Source organism: Pelodiscus sinensis, chromosome 23 (assembly GCF_049634645.1).
Source record: "Pelodiscus sinensis isolate JC-2024 chromosome 23, ASM4963464v1, whole genome shotgun sequence".
In the NCBI taxonomy this organism is placed as follows: Eukaryota; Metazoa; Chordata; order Testudines; family Trionychidae; genus Pelodiscus; species Pelodiscus sinensis.
This window is the reverse complement of record NC_134733.1, coordinates 12,719,380-12,731,829: the sequence shown is the minus strand read 5'-3', so window position 1 is coordinate 12,731,829 and position 12,450 is coordinate 12,719,380. Positions and strand designations below refer to the sequence as shown.

At 50.1% G+C, this 12,450-nt stretch overlaps 1 protein-coding gene across 8 annotated transcripts in view; it reads right to left on the bottom strand.

Annotated features, from left to right (window-relative positions):
- Positions 1–9,191, bottom strand: part of CTNNBIP1 (catenin beta interacting protein 1) — a 68,894-nt gene extending 59,703 nt beyond the window's left edge. For 3 of the 8 annotated variants that reach the window (XM_075906089.1, XM_075906092.1, XM_075906093.1), the window contains exon 1: positions 8,894–9,168. The gene's annotated coding sequence lies outside the window, so the exon portion shown is untranslated. Of the gene's footprint in view, positions 1–8,893 lie in introns of all 8 variants that reach the window. The other 5 variants (XM_075906091.1, XM_075906096.1, XM_075906097.1 and 2 more) reach the window with 4 other exon arrangements.
- Positions 9,192–12,450: the final 3,259 nt, after the last annotated feature.

The following is a 12,450-nucleotide window of genomic DNA, read 5'->3' as shown; positions in this document are numbered from 1 at the left end:
GAATTGTTTCTGGTCCTTACTTTTTCTTAACTTGTAAATTCTACATATTCTTCACACAGGTGGTTAATTAAGCTAATGACTAGCTCAGTTAGCTTAAATGGCACTACGCACATACAGGCAGTCCCCGACTTACGCGGATCTGACTTATGTCGGATCCGCACTTACAAACGGGGCTCTCTCGCCCCGGAGCTCGCAGGCAGCAGTCCCGCCACCTCGACCTCCGGGGTGAGAAAAGCTGCTCCCGGTGCCCCTGGTCTGCTGGGGACCGTCTCCAGCAGACCAGGGGCACTGAGAGCAAAGCCGCAGCCACGGCGGGGTCCCACGCCTCTGAGGCTTTGCCAGAGCAAAGCCTCAGAGGCATGGCACCCCGCTGCAGCTTTGCTCCCCGTGTTCCTGATCTGCTGGGGGGGGGCGCGCAGCTAGTGTGCCCCCCCCCCCTCCAGCAGACCAGGCTTTTGTTGTGGACCCTGGGTCAGAGCAGCTGGGGCGCTGCCGGTTGGTCCCGCAGCGCCACTCTGGGCACTACTGGACCAACTCGGCAGCACCCCAGCTGCTCTGCCCCAGGCGTCCTGATTCAGCCGCTGCTGGTCAGTTTCAGCAGCGGCTGAATCAGGACGCCTGGGGCAGAGCAGCTGAGGTGCTGCTGGGTTGGTTCAGTAGCGCCGAGGAGCGGTGCTACTGGACCAACCCAGCAGCACCCCAGTTGCTCTGCCCCAGGCGTCCCCAAGTCAGCCGCTGCTGAAACTGACCAGCGCTGACTACAGGAAGCCCGAGGCAGAGTTGCTCTGCCCCAGGCTTCCTGGAATCAGCCACTGATCAGTTTCAGCAGCAGCTGACTTGGGGACGCTTGGGGTTCTTAAGTTGAATCTGTATGTAAGTCAGAACTGGCGGTCAGTTTCAGCAGCGGCTGAATCTGGACGCCAGTTCCGACTTGCATACAGATTCAACTTAAGAACAAACCTACAGTCCCTATCTTGTACGTAACCCGGGGACTGCCTGTATTTTAATTTAGGGATGTGAAAGATTAAAGGGTGATGCTTACCGGTTCGAGATAACCATTAACCAGTGAGGGCTAGAGCAGTCCCTCTCCTGGGGGGGGGGGGGGGAGGGGAAAAGGGAAGAAAGGGGGCTGCTTCAGGCCTGCCACTAACAGAGAGCAGCCTCTGTCTGCACAGAGCCCAGGTGCCCTGCAGGCAAGTACTACTCCAGCCAAGCTAGAGAATCCTGTCCCTGCAAAGGATGTGTGCGCACTCCAGCCCAGTGGGGTGGAACCCCCCCCCCCCATTCATGCCCCCTTTAATCGGTTAACCAGTTAAATATAATGTTTAACCAGTTAATCCCATTAAACAGGATTTTACATTCCTACTTTAAGTTAATGATGCTTTTTTGGATCAGGGCTGAAATTAATGCATACTCTTTATGTCTCAGCAAATCAAAAGTCTTAAACAGAAAATATTGATAATATAGCATAGTCTCAAAGTTTTGTAAGATTCAGAAAAGTACATTTACAATTGATTTCCAAAATGTGCTCCTTAAATTTGAAGAATATATGCAATTCTCATGTAATATAGAGATATATGCATCTGTCTGTTTGCAAGTCCATCTGTTCTGCAAGTCCAAGAACTCCTCCTAAATGGTAACAGCTAGGCCACAAATCTGATATGCAGCAACTTCTTACCTTAACTTAAAGCAAGATCATGGTTTGGTTGTGCCAGGAAAATGGGATGGACCTGAAATTCAATTGTTTTCCATAACAAAATGTTGGGGGATGCTGGGAAGTACAGGATACTGCACAATGGTCACTGGGGGGCAGTGAGCACAGGGGACAGCTATATTGCAAAGTAACTGCTGGGGACAGGAAGGGAGTGACAAGCTAAGGACACAGCTCACCATCTTATCTGCCACTGGCCCAGGTAAGTAGCCTCTCTGCCCTGAACTCCTCCCCCTCAGTCCAGCCCTGGGGTTAAGGGCCGCAGGGCAGAGGGGAATGCTGGGAAGTTTTCTAGTCTACCATATATTTGAGAGTTTGTGTGTGTCCATAAGTCTGTCTGTTCAAGAACTCCCAAACAGTAAGAGCAACAAAAACAATTAGGGGCTTGAACACATGACTTACAAGAAGAGGCTGAGGGATTTGGGCTTATTTAGTCTACTGAAGAGAAGAGCGTGGGGGATTTGATAGCCTTTAACTAATTTAAAGGGGGGTTCCAAAGAGGGCAGAGAGAGGCTGTTCTCAGTAGGGATGTACACGAGCAGTTGACTACTCAACTACAGGCTGGACTTCCCTGGTTAAGCATCATCAGGACCCCACCAGTTCCAAACAAGAGAATTTGCCGGCACTAGGGAAGTCTCCTGCCACCGGCCCCCAAGCCCATCAACTGCTGCTTGCAGGCTGCCACAGCAGGCAACCCTGACTCAACCCCAGCCCTCAACCTGGCTGGGCTGCTTGCCCAGCTACTGCTGGCTCCCTGATCAAACAGGCTCCAGCTCCTGCCACGAGGCTCCATTGCTGTGCAGCTGGGAGCAGCCACAGGGCTGGGCCTCTGACCCCATCCCCATGCTGCCCCAGCCCCTGCCCCCACACAGCTGGGGGAAGCCACTGGGCTCCGTCCCCATCCCTGCACAGCCCCAGCCCAGCCCCATACAGTCGGGAGAAGCTGCAGGGCTTAGACCCAAGCCTTGCGCTCCTGGGGCTACTCAAGGGCTTTGGCCCCAGTCCTATGCTGCCCCCAGCCAGGCTGCTGACTGATACCACAACTGGCTGGCCCTCCTGCTTTTAGGCTCCTGGACCCTGTGCTCCAGGAGCTTCCGTGGCCACAGCATTGTCTCGGCGGTGCCACCTCGCCCCACGGGCAGGGGAGACTGCGGTGAAGCCCTCCCTCACCCCCAACACTCCCTGCCCTGAGCCCCTCCTCACCCCCAACTCTAACTTCTGCAACCCCCACGCTCCTGCCCTGACTCTCCATTATAGAAATATCCAGCATAACCATAAGGATTCTACTGTACTAAGGAGTCTACTGTACTAAAGGTCCAGTCATTGTTTCATCATCTATTTGATAACAATTTGCAACAGAGGAAATGCAAGTAAGCATCTAAATGAATGGAAATTTTTCAGGATTTTTTTTTCTTAAGTAAATTCAGTAGTGGCTTTTGAAAGTCTCTTGCCTCTCATGTGCACTCAATGCTGAGGTGTATTTCTGGAATCCCAAACGAGGTCAGTCTATGAATATGACCGCTTTCTATTTAAACATTGGCTATATAAATGAAAATGTTTTTAAATTGAATCGATTTACATTTTACAGAAAGGTTCTAATTCTATATGATAATGAATCTTTAGAGATATTGTCAACTCAGTTAGGGATGTAAAAAGTGTTTAACTGGTTCATTGATTAAAGGGGGATAGATGTGCCTAGGCTGGGCCTGCAGTGGACAGGGGCTGCCCTGGCGGGGCTGGAGCAGGAGCTGCTCAAGCCCCCGCTGGTCAGCCAGAACCAGTAAAGTTAAGGGTGACGTTTTCCGATTAACCAATCGCTCAATACCTTTTCATAGCAAACAGCTATCCCTAATTCATTTTACACAAAACTGCTCCCTCTGCATCTGCCGTTCTTTAACATCTCTCCCTCTCTAAAATCTCTCTAGAGAGAGTCTGTCTGCAAGTCCATTTGTTCAATAACTGCTTCTCCCTAGAGCTAGGACAACAAATGTCTATCAGGAAGAGACAGCAAGGGGGGGGAAGAAAAGTGGGGGGCTTCAAAGCAGCACTGCCGCATAGAGTCTGGGGCCAGATCCTGGGCTCCACACAGTGCTGCCACTTTTAAATGACACGTGCAGCCCAGGGTCAGGTAGGGACTCCCCTGTTGACCCCAGGCTCCACATGGCGCTGACACTTTGAAATGCCACATGGAGCCTGAAGCTGGGCTCCCCGTGGTGTTTCAAAGCGGGAGCGCCACATGGAGCTGGGGTCAGCTGGGGACTCTACCAATGACCGCAGGCTCCTCACAGTGCTGCTGCTTTTAAACGTCTCAGAGCATGGGGGCCAGCGGGGGACTGCTTGAGTCCCCGGCTGGCCCCGAGCTCCCTGCAGCACTTTCGCCTTTGAAGCGTAGCATTTGCTACACTTCAAAGGCAGAAGTACCCTTATCGACCAATCGATGTAAGTTTCATCAACTATTCGATAAGTCAAATCAAAATTTTACATCCCTACCTCCTGCTGTCTCTGATATAGAGGCTGCAGCACAGGGTAGGGAGCAGGTGGGAACCAGTATGTGCAGGGAGCTGGTGGTTACACATTTACGTGAATACACATATTTTATCATCTCTAGGCAAGGACTGTATTTTTTAATTCTGTATTTGTACAGCTCCTAGCACAATGGATCTTTGGTCCATGACTAGGATTCCTAGATGCAACTGTAATAACAAAAAAATAATTACATGCCCAAGAAGATGGCAAACATGATTGATGTAAACGGTGCGGTGGCCATGCCTAGAATATTGAATGTGTTTTCACTGGAAATCTCAGTCTCTGCCCACTTTGTGGAGTTTACAGGATTTTGCTGAAGTTTATATTTTAAATGGTGCTACATTTTTAAGTAGTTTACTTCAATTGGACAGCTTTTTATACACACACACACACACACACACACACACACACACACACCCACCCACCCCATTAACTCACTTAAGTCTCTCTCTCATTGCCACTTTATGATTTATTTTAATTCTAGAAGCCTCTGCTTAGATTTATCCCATTAACATGTGCTTATATCAATTGCAAGAGCATTCAAATCCATACACCAACACTAATTATGCTATGGAATCTACTAATTTTTTTACACAAATGCTGCAAATAAAAATCAAAGAACAAACACTTTTTCCAGCCAATAGCATCATGAAGCCACACCAATGTTTCTACAGCACTGTATTTCATCTATGCCAGTTTAGCAGAGGCAAAAAGTAGGGTGAGAACAGGGTGCTAGCTTCGTGGATGAGAACAGGATAAGTCTGTTTATGTAGAGGTATAATATTAAAAAGTTTTATACATACACACCCTTCAATTTCTATTTCCACAGTGGATTTACACTAAATTATAGTGATGCATATCCAGTCCTTGACATTTTACAGGATATCTATCAACACAAGTTTCATATCCGACATTGGCAATAAAATATCAAGACTAGAGAATTTAATGTACATCATAGTATTTTACTAAGTTACTAAAAGGTAATTTTTACGTTATCCACATTAAATTGTACTCCCTTCAATATTTCTCAGAATACAGAGTTCTTTGGGTATAACAGGACATAAGCAGTCCAACTTTCAACAGTACAGGAGGCCCTTGACTTGTGACCACCCGAGTTCTGACCCCCCACACTTACAAAAATGGTTGTAAGTGCCGAAGGAGCCGAAAGCTCCCAACTTACGTCTTTGGCCCTCATTTACAATGGTGCCCAGTGCCGATCATAAATGAGGGTTCGAGTTACGATGCCCCCGACTTGCAACGTCTCCCTCGGAACCAATCACATCGCAAGTCGAGGGCCTCCTGTACTTGATTCAAAGCTCGTAACCCTGCAGATTTTTTAACTTAAGAACCTTTGAACCAAAGGGATGCCATATCTCGGCTCATATAAGAGTTTGATAGCTTATTTAATAGTTTGTCAAGAGCTGAAAAATCCTCACACAAAAATCCACAAAAGAGCAGGCTTTTCTAGTCTTCTCTCCCACATAAGAGCAACTATGCAGTCAACAAAATGACATTTTACCTTTCCAGTGGCTGAGGCATGTGATTTTTGTCCTCAATCACAATTATTTCCAATCTGGGGATAATTTATACCTTCAAGTCATTGGCACAGCAATGGGTTCCCACATTGTCCCACAATACGCTAACATTTGTCAGACCTAGAACAATGTTTCCATAGCTCCTGTCCCCTTGCACCCCTCCTGAACTTATACTACATTGATGACATCATCATATGGACCCAAAGGAGACTCTTAAAGAATTCTACAGGGATTTCATCAATTTCTACCCAACTATCAACCTCAGCCTGGGCCAGTCCACACAAGAAATCCACTTCCTTACCACTACAGTATAAATAAATGGTCACATGACTACCACCCTATACCAGAAACCTATTGACCGCTATTCTTACCTACACACCTCTAGCTTCCGGTTCAGGACACACCACACAATCAGTTATCTACAGTCAAGCCCTAAGAAAATACAACCAGATCTGTTCCAATCCTACAAACAGACAAACACCTACAAGATCTTTATCAAGCATTCTGAAAACTTAAATTCCCACTTGGGGAAGTGAGGAAACAGATTGATAGAGCCAGACAAATACCCAAAAGTCAACTACTTCAAGACAGGTCCAACAAAGAAAATAACACATCATCACTGGTCATCACTTACAGCCCCCAGCACATCATTAACAATCTACAGCCTATTCTTGAAAACGATCCTTCACTCTCACAGACCTTGGGAGACAGGCCAATCCTCACCTACAGTCCTCCAATCTTAAGCAAATACCAGCAGCCACACACACCACCACAGATACACTCACCCAGGAACCTGCCCTTGCAGCAAACCCTGTTACCACATATAAGTGACATCATCACAGGACCTAACCACACAAGCCACAACATCAGGGGCTCATACCACTGCCCATCTTCTAATGTGATATATGCCATGAAGTGTCAGCAATGCCCCTCTGCCATGTATACTGTATTGGCCAAACCAGACAGTCTCTGTGAGAAAGGATAAATGGACGCAAATCAGACTTCAGGAACGATAACACACAAACCTGTAGGGGAACATTTTAACCTCCCCGAAGATTCAACAACAGATTTAAAAGTAACAGAGGGATAGCTGTGTTAGAGATTAACAAACGAGTTACAGACTAAGATGCCACAGGGTTGCTCGTTGTTTTTAAAGTTACAGACTAACACGGCTACCTCTCTGTGTATTCATCAAGTACATTTGGATGGTCAGCAGGACCCAAACTAATTTCCCAGAGACAAAACAGTATTTCAGCTTCTAACATCTCTCTCTCCCTGGTCTTTGACAATGATTTGCTCTACAGAGTATCATTCACTGTCCCTGTTACTTCACTTGGATTGCTGACAACTGCTTGTAAAATATATGTCCACATTTAGCCTCAATATTTAACTAGGGATAAGGAAACTGGAGAATGAAGTCTCTGCTGAAGTCTACCAACATCAGAAGAGAAGAAGAATAGATTGTCCTGGGAGTCCAGATTCATGCCCATGGACAGGAACAGGCCCCAAGAAGGAAAGAACCCTACTGCAACTGCACCACTGGCTCGTGCCCTAACACTGCCATGACACTGTGCACCTCACTGTGATATTACTTTCACAGAAATGTTCTAGAGCACATCTACTTACAATCAAGGTTATACAAAAGCTCTCTCAACCCCTATTAAATACCCCGGAGTCTTATGAGTCTCCCCAAATTTCTTCTACCTGTATGCCATTCAATTTAAATGACCTGTATTTGTTTCTATCAGCTAGACTGCTATGAAGCGGGGCATAACTTTTATAAGACATCATATGTATATGAACAGATTGCATGGAATACACTGCTTTAAGCTTAAGTGTTTATTAAAATTTTATCCCCCACCTGTCACTCTGAAGATTTTACAGCACATTAATCAGCTTTATGTGGGAATTACTTCACCTGCCACAGAAATGCAGTCATGTCTGGGGTTGGATATAACAGCTGTTTAACTGTACTCAGAAACACTAAATAGCAAACAGGAAGTAAAGCAAAATACCATATCTATTTTAAAAAACTATGGTGACTGAGTATCCATTACTAGCTGGGGTTTAAAAGCCATGAATGCCTAAAATCTTTTCAACTCAAGGCAGACAGAAATCGCACGCCTATTACCCAGCCTTCCACAGCAGGAGTTGTTCAGATTTTCCACACCAGCAGGAGAGAGTGGATAGAGAGTAAAAGGCTGCAGAGCATGCTGAAGCCAGTAGCTATAGGACCTGAGTGAAAAAAGCCAAGTGTCATCTTCATCATTCAGTTTAGGTCCGTCTCTACCTCACCTTTGTTGCTGCCCTACATGCCAGCAGGCATAATAGGCATTAACTACATCACCAGGTAGCTGAAGCTAAGGCAGAACCAGCGATGAGTCCAACCGAAAGCAGCATCCTCAGTGAGGAAGACTGCATGGGGCAGAGTAGCCAGGGAGGGCAGGAACCCTAGAACAATGTTGGCAGTGGGGGTGTTGAGCATCATTGAACCAAACTGTAAACCCTGTCTATGATGGAAACCACTTCAAGCCAAGGATTCTGCTGCAGCCCCGGTTCCAGCACCTCTGGGTGAGGGAAATCAGGGAGGTCGGAAGGGGGCATGAACCAGAGACAGATAAGCGAGGACCAAGCTTATCAGGCGTCAAAGCGCTGAGGAATGTCCACAGAGGAGCAGATCCGGGTGCCCCGCAGCATGGGGGGGATTCGGGGCCCCAGGGGAGGGCCTGGAGCCTAAAGGGGAGCCCCGAGAATGGGGTGGAAGGGCCGTAGGGAGCCCTAGAGGACTAGGGCAGCGAACGGGGTTGGCGCCCGGGGAGGGAGGCGAACTGGGACAGCCCCAGGAGGGGCCTGGGCAGCGGGAAGGCCCCATGGAGGGGCGAGGGTAGCGCGGGGGGCTGGAGCGGAGGACCCCCGGAGAGAGACCAAGGGGCAGCGGAGCCCGGGGTTGGGGTGACGGGCCTGGCCGAGCAGCCCGGGACAGGCGCAGTGGGGGGCTGCCCCCCGGCTCCCGCGCACCAAGCGGCTCCCGGCCCAGCTCCCTTTGTTACAGCCGCCCCGGGAGCCGGGAACAAAGGGCGGGCGGCTGGGAGCCCCGGCTCCGCAGGCAGGCGGTGCTCACCTGGGTGCGGGGCCGCAGCGGCCCCGGGCAGGCGGGCGGGGGGCTGGCTCCCGGCGGGACGGGCGGCGGCGGCAGCAAGAGCGGGGGCCAGATCCGGAGCCGCGGGAGAGAGAGAGCGAGCGAGAGCGGCCGCCTCCTCCGTCGTGACTCACCGCGGCGGCCCAGGGAGGGAGGCGCCTGGGCGGCTCCGGAGGAGGGACCCGCCGCGTCCCAGCGCCCAGGGCAGCGGCGGCGCCTGAGGCACAACCCGAGCCGGGTGGAGGAAAGGGCGGGCGCAGAGCCTGGGGGCGGGGCCATCGTGATAAAGGAGGAGGAGCCAGAACCACAGGGAAGGGAGGGGCCAGAAAGAGAGGAAAAGGGGCGTGGCCACAATGTTTGGGGGTGGAGCTAGAGTCAAGGGGCGGGACCAATCGACTAGCCGCGGGAGGGCAGACTCTCAAAATGAGTTTGAGACCAGTATAGGAAGGAGGGAATAAGAAGAGGAGTAGGAATAGGATTGAAGCTAAGAGGGAAGAGCAGAATTGTAAAGAAGTAGGGGTGAGACTTGTCAAATAACTCATGAGAGGAGTTAAAATGTAGAGGGATGGCTAGGTGAGAAGAGGAGGGTTAGACCTAGAAGACAAAATGTGTGCTCAATGAATCGGGAGGAAGAGCCAGTGAAAAAGAGCTGTGGCCAGCAAACCTAGGGAAGTCAGTCTGGGAAAGGGTTAGAGGCATAGGCAGTGTAGAGGAGAAAGGTAAGGACTGTAGGTGGTTTAAGGAATGGAGAACAGGAACGGATAAAACACAGGCTCATTGTAAGGTTGCTAGTTCAGGGATGACTTCATTGATACAGTCATTTAAGCTCCTTGCTGAAAACTTAGTACTGTTCAGAGAAGTTGCTTTAGGTTTAAGACCTGATATGAGATTAGATGACCGTCTTGTTAGGACAGATATTTTGAATCAAACTCTGACATTATAAAGTAACTAGCCAATTAGCCCATCATAAGACGGGATTTTCAGGTCTCTCCTCCACGTCCGTCTCTCGCTCTGTCTCTCTCTCCTCCTACTCCTGCCTCCCCCCCCCCTCAACTCTCCTCTGCCTCCTGCCTTACTCTCTGTCTCTCTCTTTCACTTCTCCTCCCCCTCCTGCCTCTCACTCGGGGGACTGCGGAGCCCAAATGGCCATTTGGGCTCCGCACTCCCTGTGCTGCATGGGGGGTGCGGAGCCCAAACGGTCACTTGTGCCACTTTGTCCCCACGGCGGCCTGGCTGAGTGGCGCAGAAGTCAGCTGAGCGCCACGACGGGAGGCGAAGGGGGCGAGGCAGTGACGTTCGCGGCCAGGGGGCGGGGCCTGGAGCCGCTGTCACGCCGCATATCACCGCCCTGCCCCCCTTCCCCTCCCACCGTGGCACTCGGTTGATTTCTGCGCCGCTCAGCAGGGCCGCTGCGGGGGAGCAAGTGGCGCAAGCAGCCGCTTGGGCCCCGCACTCCCCATGCACCATGGGCCGCCCAGAGGGAACAGCCAGCATTTTGGCATTACAGACTCTCAGACACTGGGCTACTATATATATAACTAGCCAATTAGCCCACCATAAGATGAGATTTTCAGGTCTCTTCTCCATGCCAGTCTTCTCTCCTGAGCCTCCAGTCTCTCTCTCTCTCTCCTCCTCCTCCTCCTCCTGCCTCCCCCCCTCTCTCTCTCAGCTTTCCTCCGCCTCCTGCCTCTCTCCCTCTCTCTCGCTCTCTTTCACTTCTCCTCCCCCTCCTGCCTCTCACTTGGGGAACCACGGAACCCAAATGGCCGCTTGCACTGCTTGCTCCCACACGGCGACCTAGCTGAGCGGCACAGAAGTCAGCCGAGCAACACGGTGGTAGGTGAAGGGGGGCGGGGCGGTGACGTTCACGGCCAGGGGGCGGGGCGTGGAGCCTCTGTCACACCGCACGTCACCGCTCCGCCCCCCCTTCGCCTCCCGCCATGGTACTTGTCTGACTTCTGCGCCATTCAGCCGGGCCGCCGCAGGGGAATAAGCAGCACAAGCGGCTGTTTGGGCCTCGCACTCCTCATACAGCATGGACTGCCCAGAGGGAACAGCCAGCATTTCATGCAACAGCACCGCCCAGAGGGAACAGCCAGCATTTCGGCGTTATAGACTCTCAGACATTGGGCTACTATATATATGATGTCAGGTGATATGAGCTCACCCTCACCTTCCCTCTAGCCATCCTACTTAGCTGGCTATGGCTGTGATATTATGGTATCTGCAGCCCAAAATTAAAACACATAAAAACAGCCATACTAGGTGTGACGGTGCATTGGGGTTTTCCCATCTCCTGCACCCCCGTAATAGCACAGACAGACTCCACCAGCCAGTAGAATAGAGGGAGTTTATTGCTTCTCCAGGATACAGCACAGCACAGATGTAATCTGGTTACAGGGCAGGCCTAGGATGCCTCAGCCTGCCCTTGAGATGGGGGAGCCTGGGCCCCTAAATCCCAGCCCGTTGCCTAGGCTGCTTCCTCCATGATCCCAGCCAGAAACCTAACTAACTCACTTCCAGCCCTGCCCACAGCCAGGGCTCTACTCCCCTTCTTCCCATTGTTCCGCTCCCTGGGAGATAACTCGTCAGACAGGTTCGAAGCCCCCTTTCATAATGACTCATCCCCTGTCCTGCTGGGTGGTGCTGCAGACAGCAGCCAGTGGAGGTCACTCACAACCCACTGCCCAGCATAGCAACCAGCAAGGTACCCCCCACTACGTCACACTAGGTCAGACCAGTATTCTGTCTTCTGATAATGGCCAATGCTAGGTGCCTCCAGAGGGAATGAAGAGAACAGGGAATCATCAAGTGATCCCATCTTTGTTGCCCATTCCCAGCTTCTGACAAACAGAGGCTAAGGATGCCATACCTGCCCATCCTGGCTAATAGCCATTGATGGACCTATCCTCCATGAATTTATTCATCTCTTTTTTGAACTCTGTTAAAGTCCTGGCCTTTTGCATCCTGAAATGTGTTCCAGAGAACCCCAAACTAACAGTACAATTTGAAAAATTAATGGGTTGTCCTAGCTCTTTAGGAAATCTTGATCCATTTTACAACAGATCTCAAAATGCAAAGAACAGAAGACATGAACAAGAACAATTATGTTCTTACATTCTTATGTTATATTCTCATATTTTCAGCTGCTGTGATTTTTGGAGGAAGTCATATATCGCCATTGAACCATTCTGAAGTAGCTATAATATCAAGTCAAAAGTCAAATCTCATGCCTTGGGAAAATTATGTTTCCAAATAACCAGGGCTCGACAAACAATACAATCTACTCACCCATGGCAAGTAGATTTCAGCCGCGCGCCCCGTTCATGCGCAATGTGGCTCTTGCGCATGTGCAGCACAGGGCTGGCGAGTAGTTTCCACTGCTGTTCGTCAAGCCCTGCAAATAACTATGGCACAAGCTTAAACTACCAACAACCTAGTGTAGGAGATCATGTCTAAGGCTACATCTACACTGCAGGCTTTTGCGCAAGAAGCTTTTTGCGGAAGAGATCTTCCGCAAAAACTTCTTGCACAAAAAT